This window comes from Anomaloglossus baeobatrachus, chromosome 2, assembly GCF_048569485.1.
Source record: "Anomaloglossus baeobatrachus isolate aAnoBae1 chromosome 2, aAnoBae1.hap1, whole genome shotgun sequence".
Classification (NCBI taxonomy): domain Eukaryota; kingdom Metazoa; phylum Chordata; class Amphibia; order Anura; family Aromobatidae; genus Anomaloglossus; species Anomaloglossus baeobatrachus.
The window spans coordinates 277,810,322-277,826,006 of NC_134354.1; positions in this window are offsets into that span (position 1 = coordinate 277,810,322).

The following is a 15,685-nucleotide window of genomic DNA, read 5'->3' on the forward strand; positions in this document are numbered from 1 at the left end:
CGTGTTGGAAAAGGAAAAAAAGTTTTTGACTGTGGGGAAGGTGGCAAAGCTACATTAACATCTGCTGAAGATAGGCCATCTTACAGCAAAAGTAAGATGTCTACTACTTTCCGTGGACAATCTGATGTGCTCTCTTTTGTACGGACCCAAACAACTGTAAGAAAGGTAGATGATTCACAAAAAAAGAACATGTTTGAATTGATCTCAAGTGCTCCAACAAGTGCCCTCTCCTCCACCTCAACTACGCATCCAATAAAAAATAGTCCTCTGAGTTGTCATCCCAATCACACTTGCTTTCTCCCAGCTCTCAAGTCTCCATCCACCCTGCACAGTATGGTGGAACAGAGATGGCTGAGTCTGCCGAGCTGTTCAGTCACACTATAGACTTGGAATCAGAGGTATGCTCCCAAGCTACATTGAGTACAAACCAGGAAATGGTCTGCAGTGATGCCCAGAACCTTTGTGACTCAGATTCAGGCCATGATGACCAAGTTTCTGAGCATAATGTTGACCCTTATTCACAAACTGTAACACCTGTTGTTAGAGATAATGAGGAACATACTGATGACGATGAGACGCAGATACCAGATTGGGATGGCAACTTAAATATTCGGTCAGGGCAGGAAGAGGTTGGGTCTGAGGGTGAGGGGAGTGCAAACACAACGCTTGATGAGGAAGTTCTAGATCCCACCTACTGTCAACCCACAGTCAGGCACTCAAGGAGGTCAACAGAGGCGGTGGAGGAGGATGCAACTGACGACGAAGTTACCTTGCACCTTCCTGGACAGAGTCGGAGTACTGGTAGTACGTCTACAACTGCATCCTCAGCCACCACTCTGCCTCTGAGCACTAGTCAGGGTGGCTCAGCAGGTCACATGTCCTCTAAGCCTTGCCTAGCCTGGTCCTTTTTTGACCTTGCAAAGGATCGCCCAAATCATGTGATCTGTAAAATTTGTCGGGAATCTGTTAGTAGAGGCAAAAACCTCAGCAGTTTGACAACTTCTTCCATGAATCGTCACATGAATAAATATCATATGTCCCAGTGGGAAGCTCACCGTGCTGCAATGCGGCCTAGTGGAGCGGACCATTCACCGCCTGCCCCTTCCAGTGCATCCGCGTGCTCTTCATCTTCTAGGACTGTGGGGACAGCTGTCACACCTGGTTTTCCATGCACACCTTCCACCACTGTAACCGCAACAGGCAGTTTACTTGGTAGGTCGTCAGTTGGTTTGAAAGGGGAAACAAGTTCGTGTGTACAGCCCTCTTAGACATCAATGGCACCAACGTTGGATGAAGGCAACATCAGGTCTACGCCTGCACTTTCCTCACAAACCGGCATTTTTCCAGGGACACCCTACTCACCACCATCTACACACAGCAGCCAGATCTCTGTCCTTCAGATGGGGACAAATAAAACGCCATTTCCTGCGACTCATGGCAAAGCTAAGAGGTTGAATTTATCCCTCTGTAAGCTCTTGGCTACCAAAATGCTGCCTTTCCGCCTGGTGGACACACAGGATTTTCGAGACCTTATGTCTGTCGCTGTGCCCCAGTACCAGATGCCCAGTCGCCACTACTTCTCTAAGAAAGGTGTGCCTGCGCTACACCAGCATGTCACACACAACATCACCGCTTCCTTGAGAAACTCTGTGTGTGAACGGGTGCATTTCACCACTGATACTTGGACCAGTAAGCATGGACAGGGACGTTACATGTTGCTGACTGGGCACTGGGTAGCTATGGTGATAGATGGAGAAGGGTCTGCTGAACAAGTCTTCCCGTCCCCACGACTTGTGTGTCAATCTTCTGTCTGTACAAGTTCCTCCACTGCTTCTGCTTCCTTCACCTCGTCTGGGTCCTCCACCTCCGCCCCAAGCCTGCCTGGTCAGGCCACCAGCGTTGTTACTGCGCAGAAGGAATCACGCACCCCTCATTATTATGCTGGCAGCAGAGTGCAACGGCATCAGGCGGTCTTTATCTTGAAATGTCTTGGAAATAAGAGTCACACAGCGGCTGAGTTGTGGGCAGCTCTGGAGACTGAGTTTGGTAAATGGTTGTCTCCACTCAACCTGCAGCCTGGTAAGGCCATGTGCGACAATGCTGCAAACCTGGGTGCGGCCCTTCGCCTGGGCAAGGTGACACACGTGCCTTGTATGGCTCACGTGTTGAACCTTGTTGTCCAGCAATTTTTAACACACTATCCCGGCCTAGATGGCCTTCTGAACAGGGCACGAAAACTGTCTGCTCACTTCCGCCGTTCATTTGCCGCAGCTGAGCGACTTGCATTGCTCCAGAAGTCTTTCGGCCTGCCGGTTCATCGCCTGAAATGCGATGTGTCGACACGCTGGAATTCGACTCTCCACATGTTACAGCAACTGTGGCAGCACCGCCGAGCACTGGTGCAATATGTCATGACGTATAGCCTGGGCCAACGAGATGCTGAGGTGGGGCAGATCACCCTGATGGAGTGGTCTCAGATCAAGGACCTATGCACCCTTCTGCACAGTTTCGACATGGCGACGAATATGTTTAGCGCTGACAATGCCATTATCAGCATGACAATTCCAGTCATTTACATGCTGGAGCACACGCTAAACACTATTCGGACTAAGGGGGTGGGACAACAGGAAGGGGAGGAACTACAGGAGGATTCATATGCGCAAGTGACAACAACATTACCAAGGTCCAGACTTTCATCATCACCAAGGCGGCAGGCATGGGACCATGGGGGACAGGGATCAACAAGGGTGCATGGTAGCAGGCGAAATGTTGAGGAAGGTGCAGGAGAACATGAAGAAATGGAGGACGAACTGTCCATGGAAATTGAAGACTCAGCGGATGAGGGAGGCCTTGGTCAAATTTAAGTTGAAAGAGGTTGGGGGGAGATGTCAGAGGAATAAAGAACGGTTAGCACCTCTATGCCATAAACACAGCGTGGACTTGGTCCGCATGGCTGCGCAAGACACATGAGCGCCTTCTGGCTGCACTACCTCCAACATGACCCTCGTATTGTCAAAATTAGAAGTAATGATGACTACTGGCTTGCCACACTATTAGATCCCCAGTATAAGTCCAAATTTTGTGACATAATTCCAGCCATAGAAAGGGACGCACGTATGCAGGAGTATCAGCAGAAGCTGTTACTCAATCTTAGCTCGGCTTTTCCACCAAACAACCGTGGTGCACGGAGTGAATCTCCCAGGAGTATCTCCAAATGAACATCAATGCCATGACTTTGCAAATGGAGCCTTTCTCATTTTGGGCTTCAAATCTTGAAAAATGGCCAGAGCTCTCCACTTACGCCTTGGAGATCTTGTCGTGTCCAGCTGCCAGCGTTGTCTCTGAACGTGTCTTCAGTGCTGCTGGGTGTGTGCTGACAGATAATCGCATGCGTCTGTCCAGTGACAATGTGGACAGACTAACGTTCATCAAAATGAACAAGTCATTGATCCGCAAGGAATTTACTACCCCTGTATCATCCTGGGGAGAGTAAATGCTTGTGGATTTGAAATGTGCTTGATGCAAATCTACCTGTGAAGTGTACAACTGGGGCACAAGTGCTGCCACTGAAGGGGTGTCTGTGTTGCCCAATTTTTTGAAAAAAGGGAGACTCCGCTTGGAGTATCCCTTGCTTGCAGTGTTTCTAAACATGATCCAAGATGAACAGATCTGGGATCAGCAAAGACTTTGCTACCTACCCCGGTGCCATCCTGGGGACGGTTAAGGATGGCGAATTTTTGAATGTGCTTGATGCAAATCTACCTGTGAAGTGTACGACTGGGGTATACGTGCTGCCACTGAAGGGGTGTCTGTGTGGCCCAATTTTTGGAAAAAAAAGAAAAACTCTGCTTGGAGTAACCCTTGCTGTGTTTTTAAAAAGGAGCCAAGATGAACACGTCATGGTTTAGCAAAGACTTTGCTACCTTCCCCGGTGTCATCCTGGGGACAATTAAGGCTGGCGTATTTTTGAATGTGCTTGATGCAAATCAAAACATCCTGTTTGCAACTGGGGCACAAGTGATGCCACTGAAGTGGTGTCTATGGGGCCCAATTTTGGGAAAAAAAGGGAGACTCCGCTTGGAGTAACCCTTGATTGCAGTGTTTTTAAAAATGATCCAAGATGAACAGATCTGGGACCAGCAAAGACTTTGCAACCTACCCCGGTGTCATCCTGGGGACGGTTAAGGATAAGATGACATATTTTTGAATGTGCTTGATGCAAATCTACCTGTGAAGTGTACGACTAGGGCACAAGTGCTGCCACTGAAGGGGTGTCTCTGTGGCCCAATTTTTTTTAAAAAGTGAGACTCCGCTTGGAGTAACCCTTGCTTGCAGTGTTTCTAAACATGATCCAAGATGAACAGATCTGGGATCAGCAAAGACTTTGCTACCTACCCCAGTGCCATCCTGGGGATGGTTAAGGATGGTATATTTTTGAATGTGCTTGATGAAAATCTACCTGTGAAGTGTACGACTGGGGCACAAGTGCTGCAACTGAAGGGGTGTCTGTGTGGCCCAATTTTTGGAAAAAAAAGAAAGACTCTGCTTGGAGTAACCCTTGCTGTGTTTTTAAAAAGGAGCCAAGATGAACAAGTCATGGTTCAGCAAAGACTTAGCTACCTTCCCCGGTGTCATCCTGGGGACAGTTAAGGACGGCGTATTTTTGAATGTGCTTGATGCAAATCTACCTGTGAAGTGTACGACTGGGGCACAAGTGCAGCCACTGAAGGGGTGTCTGTGTGGCCCAATTTTTTGAAAAAAGGGAGACTCCGCTTGGAGTCACCTTGCGGTGTTTTACATGATTTTAGAAGGGCATGCCATGCCTATATCTGTGTCTCGTCCTCTTTTTCCTCGTAACGCTGTTTTGTTTTCGCATGAGAATTTGTTCCTGTCCCTTTCCCATGTGTTTGTGTTGTGTTGTGAGTTGTTTGTCACCCTTTGGACACATTTGAGGGTGTTTTCTAGGTGTTTTTATTTGTTTGTGATTGCCTCCCATTGTTTCCTATGGGGTTCGAGTGGTTCTCCGAACCGGTTCGCCGAACCGAACTCGAATGCGACCTCCGTTCGGCGAACCAAGCTCGAGCCGAACCGCGACCGGTTCGCTCATCTCTAATAGTGACCTTTCCACAGAGACTTATGTTTCCTTTAAAGTTGTGTGCAGGGTGGGCTCCCCAATAGACAGCAAAACCCCGCAACAGGAAAAGGACTCTAGGCAATTGGGTGGATAAATGATTGTTCAACTTTACCAAAACAATAAGAACCATGTATAAAACTAAAAGAATAGAACAATCTATTCACAAGTCCAAAAGCCTACACCCCTATGCTGCGACACTCGTAATGGCGATTTATACCAACTTCTCACCAACTTTTGCCGAATCAAGGGGCTGTATAAACAGTTGCCTATGTGGCGCCCTGGACTAGCCAGGTAGCCACAGACAAAACACACACACACCCCCACCCCCGGACAGTTACATTAGTCAGACACAAAACCCTTGTTGCCTCCCTCCAGGGTCTGATGTCCACACCAGGTGGGGCGGAGCCAGGCAGTTGGCCCCAACCACCGAGGAGTTCACAGGCCTGGAGGCGGGAAAAGTTTAGTTTAGTCTTGGAGGTGAAAGTGAGAGGAGTAAACACTTGAGATGTCTGGGTCGGAGCCCAGGCACTGACAGCAAGGTTGGCAGATGGTGGTGGCCATCTGCAGGAGTTGGTTGAACTCTGCAGAGCAGTAAGGACCGGGGCTGGGCCCACCGGTACCGGACCGGGGAACGGAGTGAAGCTAAGCACACAGGCAGGGCCATCGGACCCCGACCAGGCTTCGAGCCGCCATCAATAGTCAAATCCGAATGTGACAGGAACCCCCGGGGTTCCCTAACAACTAAGTCCCGATTGAAGGCAACTGCTCACACTGTGAGGATATACAGCCACTACCACCAGCTAGAAATCCGAGGGCCAGCGCCTGCGGGCAGAACGGGCTCCTCCGGTATCTATACACCGGGGAGCGGACTACCGTTGGATAGCCATTGGAGTCAACTCAGTACACAAAGGTGCAGGGAGAGACAGCCATCATGACCTGTCCGGGGAGAGACACTGCAGCCGGCTGCAGGACCCGTCCATCCAGCCGTTTGGTTCACCAGAGACTTTGTGCCTCTATTGCTGAGTGAGTACACCCGTGCCATCCAGCACCGCGCCGCGCTGTCCCTGCAACCCTGCACCTCACCAACCCTGCCTCCCCGTCACACCACCGGGCCCCAGGACCACCAACCCCTACCTACGGAGGGGGAAAACAACATCCCAGCTGCTCCCTACCATCGCTCCCGGGATCTCTGTCACCAGCAGTGGTGGTGCCCATCTTCACCATAACCCGTGGGTGGCGTCACGGACTAAATCCCCAAACAAAAAATCCCCTTTTCACTCACGGGCGAGGAGCGCCGCTCGAGTCCCCGGATCCGGCCCACCGCTCGAGCCACCGAGCAGCAGCCGCAGCGCCGGACCCGAGCGTTAGCGAGCGCAGCGCCCCGCCGCCCGCGACAACTACTACCCGGTAATCCCTCTGCGTAGCAGGAGTAATTGTGTGTGTGTGTGCGAACACGACTTACCAGTGGCGCATCACAAGAGCTTACAACTTATCTACCTAAACATAGACAAAACCCATTACCCCCCCTGAATACCCTTGTTAGCTGAAGCCTCACAGATAAGGAAGATGATAACAGTGGTAAGTCAAACCACACAGCTCAGCAACACAGTCCTGGAAATCTTGTAAAGCAACAGTCAATGCAAACATGTGTTGCTGTCCCTCTATGATTTTAACTGTAAGGGTACCTTCACACTTAGCGATGCAGCAGCGATCCGACCAGCGATCTGACCTGGTCAGGATCGCTGCTGCATCGCTACATGGTCGCTGGTGAGCTGTCAAACAGGCAGATCTCACCAGCGACCAGTGAATAGCCCCCAGCCAGCAGCGACGTGCAAGCGACGCTGCGCTTGCACGGAGCTGCCGTCTGGAAGCTGCGGAGACTGGTAACTAAGGTAAACATCGGGTATGGTTACCCGATGTTTACATTAGTTACCAGCGCACACCGCTTAGCTGTGTGTGCAGGGAGCAGGGAGCCGCGCACACTGAGCGCTGGCTCCTTGCTCTCCTAGCTGCTGTACACATCGGGTTAATTAACCCGATGTGTACAGCAGCTACATGTGCAGAGAGCCGGAGCCGGCAGCACAGGCAGCGTGAGAGCTGCAGAGGCTGGTAACTAAGGTAAATATCGGGTAACCACCTTGGTTACCCGATGTTTATCTTGGTTACAAGCTTACCTCAGCTGTCAGACGCCGGCTCCTGCTCCCTGCTCGCTTCATTTGTCGCTCTCTCGCTGTCACACACAGCGATCTGTGTGTCACAGCGGGAGAGCGCCTTTGAAGAAAACGAACCAGGGCTGTGTGTAACGAGCAGCGATCTCGCAGCAGGGGCCAGATCGCTGCTCATTGTCACACACAGCGAGATCGCTAATGAGGTCACTGCTGCGTCACAAAAAGCGTGACTCAGCAGCGATCTCGGCAGTGAGCTCGCTGTGTGTGAAGCACCCCTAACTGACAAATTGATAGAGCAGAAGCAGCAAGTCTTGTTGTCTATATAGTCGGCCTAAGCAGAACAGATATGTGTTTTGTTAACAAAACAAAGTGTTGCGTGCACGCATTACTGTCTGGGCCCAGCCTACAGTACCCGGGTACTGTGGTGTCCAGTTGCCATAAATACAGAGTTTACGATCCTCTCAAGGTAAACAGTATAGACAGCACCAGAAGAATGTCGGTCTCCAGCACAGGATGCTGCTCACAGGCGTTACGGTCCTCTTCACCAAACTCCAATACGAGTCTCCTCACAATCCACCAAAGTGTTTCCACGGTGGCTCCTTGCTGTAACGCACACCTTTAGCTTTTCCTTCACTTCACAGACAGCATCTCCTCCGCTCTCCAAGTCCACAGCTGAAGACCGTTTTGCTATTGCTATAGTGACCAAACAGTCAAAGGCAGATGCAAAAATACAGCAGCCACTTGTGGGTAGTCTGCAACAATGCATACAACTAACGGCAAATAAGCATGTTGCATTCACAGTAGATAAAGCTCATGAACATACCCTCACGCTACTGTGACGCCCTGGCAAAACCAGGAAGTCATAGATAGGCTCCTGCATAACACCGTTCCCTCACTAGGAAACACACAGCCAACCATTAAACCCCTAGTCACCCCCCTTAGGGACACATAGACACATCAGTGGGTTTGGCCAGGCGGTTGGTGCACGCCCACCCAGGGGTCTAGACAGCCCGGGGCGGGAAAAACAGGCAGTTAAGCTCTGTAGTTCAAGTTGGATAGGAGTGTGGGCTGGAGATAGGGGTAGCTCCAGCAGTAAAGTCCAAATTGAACGGGACCAGGGTAGGAGCCCTGGTGCCACTGGCTAGGAGGCAGACGTGGTCTCCATCAGAAGGAGACAGGAAGACGTCTCGGTGGAACCGAGGTGGACCGGGCCAGGGTTGTAGCCTGCCGGTACCGACACGGGGAACCGACCCAGAAACCATAGCACAAAGGGGGGTACTCGAACCCTGAAGCCAGAAGCCAGAATCGACTGGAGCTGGTTAGTTAACCGATTGAGGCCAGGACTAGAGGTTCTGTCCCACCCAAAGTCCCTCATATTAGACAACAGCCCACCGATTAGGGATAAGAGGTCACCGCCAGGGCCCATAGATCCCACGGGCCAGCGTCTGTGGGCACGGCTCCTTAGGGGCCACATCCAGCCGGGAGCGGACTCCTGTGTTTCACGCCAGGAAAGTCCACCTTACACAAAGAGGTGCAGGAAAAGAAATAGAGACCAACAGCCGGGTGGGGAACCCTGAATGCAACCGGCCGCGGCACCGGCCACCACCACCTTGGTTTACCAGAGACTTGTGTGTTTACTAACCGTGAGTACACCAGCACCCCCTGCGGTCGCTATCCCCTACACCGAGCCGACGGGTCCTGGGGCCACCATCCCTGCCCACGGAGGAGTTAACAACTTGCTGCATAACATCTCCCCCAGGTGCCCCATAACAGCAGCGGTGGTGTCCCACCTCACCACACACCGTGGGTGGCGTCACGAACTTATTACGGCCTAGCCCGTACATCTACATCACCCTATTTATTTGGCGTGTCCGCGAGACCCCCGGGTCCGGAGACCCTCGAGCCACCACCCCAGAAGGCTCGAGCAGCGCCGGCTGCTGGTACGGGGGCGGCACACACTGAAACTTGGCGTCACGAACAGGATCCTTACCCATCCACTTACCTTGTGGAAGTGCGCCTTGTATTGGACAGTCAGCGGTGATCCGTTGACAAATTTTCAGAAGTCGCCATTTTGGTCGCCATTTTGGCGCGAAAAACTACAGCTCAGCGTCTTCTTTCCCGTGAAAAGGGAGCAAAAGCCGAAGCCCCTCCCCCTGGGATCGCGGCCGGAAAGCAAGGCCGGAAGTCGCAAAATGAAACTTACAGACCTGAAAGAGGAGTGCCAGAAAAAGACCAAGGGGGAGCGGGAAGATGTCTCCGCCTAACCCCGATGTCAGAGTGGCGCCGGCCGCTGGAGCAACGGCACCCGCGGATGGGGCAGATGACAGAAATGTGGCGGATCTCGCTCCGGTCGCCGGAGCGGGGTGAACCGTGGCCCCGGCGGTCACCCAGGTAATGCCAATCTCCTTGCTATATGTGCCCGGTGCTGCTTGGCTACCCCAGTATGACAGGAGGCCCGATGCCCTGCAGATATTCGGGAAGAAAATTTGTACTATCCTTGATTTGTATGTCATGACCAGCAAGCAGCTGCATCTGTGGTACTCGGGCAGCTGACCTGCGCCGCTAAGCAGGAGGTGGAGACCTGGGCCGACGCCGATTGGGTCTCGGTAACCGCCATTTTCGACAAACTGTAAGTCGCTTTTGAGACCCGTACTGAAGCGGAGTTGCGGATGCAGTTTTATAATTGCCGACAGCGCCCGCAGAACAGCATCCGAGACTATGCCCTGATGCTGCAGACGGCCCTACGCACCCTGAAGCAGGTGGACACTATTAACTAGGCTGAGAGCAACAATATGCTGGTGGAATAGTTCCTGCTGGGGCTGGGGTCCGCCGAAGATCATAAACAACTATGGCTGTGGTCTCTGGAACACGCGGACTTGAGCTTTGCGGTTCTGAAAGAAAGAGCCATTAAAGCGCTGCAGACGGTCAATGCTGGTACCGCTGACCCACCACCCTGGCTGGCTGATACCGCTCCCGTCTCGGTGGCGCCCCCCTTGTTGGCCCTGCCAGCTCCTGCAGCAGCAGCCGGGACCCCGAAGGACCTGTCGTTGCAAGTACAGCGCCTGAGTGATGACGTCGCCAGGAACCTTGCCGCCTTACAGCTACAGCTACCACCGAAAGCCAAGCCAGCGGAGAAGATACAGCTCAGCGAGAGCCCAGAGGACGTCCCGTGGATGCAGCGGAGGAGGAACAATGACAGCCGGTGTGGACCACCCGTTTGCTACAAGTGTAACAAGACTGGTCACTACTCTCGCCGGTGCCCTTTAAACGAGCAATCCCTGAGGCCAGGGACCAATCCTCAAGAATAGACCCTTAATGCCCAGCCGACTGGCATGATCGATACGTTGGAGGCCGCCCCATCATCTCCCTTGCTGTGGACGGTATCCCGACCTACGCCCCTCTCGACACCAGTTCGCAGGTAACAACTATGCCTTATACAGTTAGGTCCAGAAATATTTGGACAGTGACACAATTTTCGCGAGTTGGGCTCTGCATGCCACCACATTGGATTTGAAATGAAATCTCTACAACAGAATTCAAGTGCAGATTGTAACGTTTAATTTGAAGGTTTGAACAAAAATATCTGATAGAAATTGTAGGAATTGTACACATTTCTTTACAAACACTCTACATTTTAGGAGGTCAAAAGTAATTGGACAAATAAACCAAACCCAAACAAAATATTTTTTTTTTCAATATTTTGTTGCGAATCCTTTGGAGGCAATCACTGCCTTAAGTCTGGAACCCATGGACATCACCAAACGCTGGGTTTCCTCCTTCTTAATGCTTTGCCAGGCCTTTACAGCCACAGCCTTCAGGTCTTGCTTGTTTGTGGGTCTTTCCGTCTTAAGTCTGGATTTGAGCAAGTGAAATGCATGCTCAATTGGGTTAAGATCTGGTGATTGACTTGGCCATTGCAGAATGTTCCACTTTTTTGCACTCATGAACTCCTGGGTAGCTTTGGCTGTATGCTTGGGGTCATTGTCCATCTGTACTATGAAGCGCTGTCCGATCAACTTTGCGGCATTTGGCTGAATCTGGGCTGAAAGTATATCCCAGTACACTTCAGAATTCATCCGGCTACTCTTGTCTGCTGTAATGTCATCAATAAACACAAGTGACCCAGTGCCATTGAAAGCCATGCATGCCCATGCCATCACGTTGCCTCCATCATGTTTTACAGAGGATGTGGTGTGCCTTTGATCATGTGCTGTTCCCTTTCTTCTCCAAACTTTTTTCTTCCCATCATTCTGGTACAGGTTGATCTTTGTCTCATCTGTCCATAGAATACTTTTCCAGAACTGAGCTGGCTTCATGAGGTGTTTTTCAGCAAATTTAACTCTGGCCTGTCTATTTTTGGAATTGATGAATGGTTTGCATCTAGATGTGAACCCTTTGTATTTACTTTCATGGAGTCTTCTCTTTACTGTTGACTTAGAGACAGATACACCTACTTCACTGAGAGTGTTCTGGACTTCAGTTGATGTTGTGAACGGGTTCTTCTTCACCAAAGAAAGTATGCGGCGATCATCCACCACTGTTGTCATCCGTGGACGCCCAGGCCTTTTTGAGTTCCCAAGCTCACCAGTCAATTCCTTTTTTCTCAGAATGTACCCGACTGTTGATTTTGCTACTCCAAGCATGTCTGCTATCTCTCTGATGGATTTTTTCTTTTTTTTCAGCCTCAGGATGTTCTGCTTCACCTCAATTGAGAGTTCCTTAGACCGCATGTTGTCTGGTCACAGCAACAACTTCCAAATGCAAAACCACACACCTGTAATCAACCCCAGACCTTTTAACTACTTCATTGATTACAGGTTAACGAGGGAGATGCCTTCAGAGTTAATTGCAGCCCTTAGAGTCTGTTGTCCAATTACTTTTGGTCCCTTGAAAAAGAGGTGGCTATGCATTACAGAGCTATGATTCCTAAACCCTTTCTCTGATTTGGATGTGAAAACTCTCATATTGCAGCTGGGAGTGTGCACTTTCAGCCCATATTATATATATAATTGTATTTCTGAACATGTTTTTGTAAACAGCTAAAATAACAAAACTTGTGTCACTGTCCAAATATTTCTGGACCTAACTGTATACTGTACAAGCAATACTGGTCCGATAGTGAGCTCACCCCTCCAGATCCCAGTTTGACCATCATTGCAGCTAATGGACTTCCTATGACCCAGGTGGGGTTTAAGGAGGTAACCTTGAAGGTGGGGCTGGTAGAGCTAAAGCAACAAGGGCTAATTGTGGTGCAAAATGACCCTAGTGACCGTACCCTAAAAATGGTCCTAGGGACCAACGTGATTGAGAACTGCATGGGAAAAGTGCTGCACCTATTGCAACAACTGTCCGTCACAGCAGGAGGAGGGCAGCAGAGGGCCTTACAACGTGACATCCGGGCCCTACTGTAGCGGCAGCAAGTGAATATGTCAGGTGGAAAGATTGGTGGTGTGCGAGTGATGGATGTGGCGCCTCTAGTGGTGCCTCCGGGGAGCGAGATGATAATCTGGTGTAGAGTGGCAGTGGGACCCCGTGGACAGGATTACCCGGCAGTGGTGGAACCCCTGCCTTCCGAGCATTGGCCCACAGTGATGGCAGCAAGAGGGGTGATTGATGTCAAGAAAGGACGAGTGCCCATGAGAGTGATGAACTGTGGTGAGGAAGAGGTTAGGCTACCCCGTTACACCACCATTGCTAAGCTATTCACTGTAGATGCAGATTCCATTCACACAGCAACCTCCCCTATGACCGCACCCCAGCCAGGCAGTGATACCCCATCCAGACAGCTAGAAGAGTGGTCCCGGGAGTTACATGGATGTGTACCGCCCCGCGCTCGGCTGCAGCCGAGCCGCTCGGATCCGGGCTTGTTGGTGGGTGGCTCGAGCGCCTCCGGACCCAGGGTCACTTCGCTCTGAAAGGATGCTGGCACTACATAGGGGGGTTAGGTTTATGGCCGGGGCCGTGGTTTTTAGTTACGTTCATGATGCCACCCACGGGCTGTGGTGAATGTGGACATCACAGCTGCTGTTTACTAGGCACCCAGGGAAGATGTTGCGCAGCAAAGATGTTAACCCCTCCGTGAGCAGTGGTGATGGCCCCAGGACCCGATTGGGATAGTATGTCGGTGCTTGGCGGTGCAGGACGGTGCGCGGCCCGAGGGCACAGATGTACTCACTGATTGATGCACAAGAGTCTCTGTAAAACCAAGATGATGGTCGTCGGTGCCCGCAGCCGGCTGCGTCTGGTCCCCCACCCGGTTTGGTGGTCTTTGCCTTTCTCCTGCACCATGTAGTGTGTATGTGTGGTAAAGCCCGTTTGCTCGTAGACGCTGGCCCGTGGGATCTCTCTGCCTGTGCGGTGGCTTTCTATCCCCCTTGGTGGGCTGTCATCTTCAGTCGGGACTTGGGTGGGAAAGGACCTAAAGTCCAGACCTCAATCAGTGAATTAACTAAGTCCAGTGGCTTCTGGACCTCGTTTCAGGGACATTGCGGCTGTGGCGGGATCTTGGCGGGCCGAGCCTGGCGTGGCTGTGGCCTGAGCTTGGCGGGCCGCACCTGAAGTGGCTGTGGCCTGGTTCAGCGTCGCTGCGCTGGGCGACTCTCCAGGGACCGCGGGCATGGCAGCGGGGATCGGGGCACTTGCGCTGGCAGGGGCATTAGATGACTCACCCTTCAGCAGCATTTCTGGTGTTCGGGCGGTCGCTGCTCCGCGCGTCGCTTGCCTCGCCGTCCACTTCTCATGGGCCCGAGCGATTCCAGCCATCTCACACTCACACCGCGTGCCTCCCAGATCTGCTGCAGCACCTTCGCTTTCAGCCTCTCACACCACTGGTCCAGCTCCCAGCCCCACCAGGCAGCGGAGCCCATCTCTGGATCGCTGCGCGTGAACGCCATTTTCTCTGCGTCGTCGCTGCTCTCCAGATCTTCTCTCTGTAGCAGGCTTGTCACTTCCTGTAACTCTTCTCCCAGCAGTAGGCTTGTGGTTTCCTTTCCTTCCCGCCGTCTCTGCACACCTCCGCTTTCATAACTTGCGGGGTCAGGACTCTGCAGGGGTTCTCTGGGTAGCCACACCTCTTCGTGGGTGGTAACTTCTTCTAGCGCGGGCTTCTGTTGTTTTTCAGCGCGCTTTTCATGGTGGCAATATGGCGGCGCTTCAAACTTTTTAAGCGGACCGCCCAGGCACATGGTCACCTGTCTTAAGAGGTCTAGTCCTTATCCTGGTCGTGACGCCAGATGCGAAGCCCCACAGGTGTTGTGTCGGTGCATTACCTTCAGGGACTCCACGTGGCGGGACAGTCTGGTCACAGGTAGGAAATCTTCTTCTAGGATTGTCGTGACGCCACTCTCGGTATTGCGGTCAGTGGGGACCGCCACTGCAGATTGAGGGGTGCCTGGGGCTGATGGTGGGTGCAGTCAGTTGTAGTGGCCTCCCGAGAGTGAGGCAAGCCCCAGGACCCTGTTTAGGTGTGTGGAACCACAAGGCGCAGAATGACTCAGGCACAGTCCAAACAGTCTTTCAGGGATTTTACTCACATTAGGTGGCAGGGTGAGTAACCCGGGCATAGCTGGGATGAACCAGGCTGGAACCAGGCGTCCTTCAGGCTGACTGGTGAGGGTGGCTACTGACTCGCCTTCTCTAGCCCTTCTGTTGTTTGTGATGACCCCGACTTGCAGTCCCTACGGGGGTTGGAAGTTGCTGCTCCCCTCGTTTCGGCCCGTTTGCTTGTAGCCTGGACCAGCTCACTCCGGCTGCTTGCCTCCTGTGAACTATGGGCCCTCTCTTTGCTACGTGGCTGCGGACTCTGTGGTGGTATGGTGTGGGCTTTAAGGGCCCCACACCGGCAGGTTTGGCAGAAGAAAGGTGAATCTATCTCTGCACTGGGACCTGTTACCCTGCGGGCCTGGTACCTCCCTGGCAGTCCCCTTACTCTGCCACCCCTTTGCTTTCTCTAGCCTTGGGTGGATTTCGGGTGGCACTACCAGGTGACCGATCTCCCCCGTCAGTAGTCACTGCGCGTACGCTGTCAGCTTGTGACAGACTCCAGGGTTTGCTGCATGCGTCTGCTCTCCCTGAGCTCCACTCACTAACTGGCTCACTTGTGGGTTCTGCACGTCTGCTCTGTCTGAGCTCCACTTCCAGACTCCTCTCTCCTCAACACTCTGCTCCAGACCCTTGTTCCTCCTTCTCTTCCTCTTTCCCCACCATGCCTGCCAACGTAACCTAGCAAGCAGGCTCTCTACCACACCCCTTGAGTGGACATGGAGGCCACGCCCCCTCCTGGAAGTTCTCAGGAGTCATCCCAAAAGTACATGTGTGAGACCTGATTACTATGCGCCTGTGTAGTCACACCTCGGTCAGCCTTCTGGATTACCTGTATTGTACT